At 33.6% G+C, this 366-nt stretch overlaps 1 protein-coding gene across 1 annotated transcript in view; it reads left to right on the top strand.

The window, feature by feature from the left end:
- The window catches only part of aurB (aurora B), a 16993-nt gene that overhangs the window by 11704 nt on the left and 4923 nt on the right, over nt 1–366 (top strand). The window lies entirely within an intron of this gene.

Genomic DNA, 366 nt, shown 5'->3' on the forward strand with positions numbered 1-366 from the left:
TACGACGAAAATCGGATGCAGTGTAAATCCAGCATTATCCATTCCTCTCTACGACCACTACAACTTCTATTGATCTAGTTTACATCGCGCACTTGATACGGGTACTAACTAGTAACTTTCTATTAAATTATTTTAATTTCAGCGATGTATTCAAAGAATGATGTACTAAATTGGTACAATATGCATCAAAATGATTAATTAAATATTCATATCATATATATGGTTACGTGTATCTCTGAAATTAAGATAATTCAATAGACAGATACTAATTAGTATCCGTATCAAGTGCACGATGTAAACTAGGCTATTGGTTCTACAATGCGTCCAGTAGTTTGTTGTCGGTGAGTCTGAAGGGTAGTCAGTAAA

This window comes from Mycetomoellerius zeteki, unplaced genomic scaffold (assembly GCF_001594055.1).
Source record: "Mycetomoellerius zeteki isolate Tzet28-1 unplaced genomic scaffold, Tzet1.0 scaffold203, whole genome shotgun sequence".
Taxonomy (NCBI): domain Eukaryota; kingdom Metazoa; phylum Arthropoda; class Insecta; order Hymenoptera; family Formicidae; genus Mycetomoellerius; species Mycetomoellerius zeteki.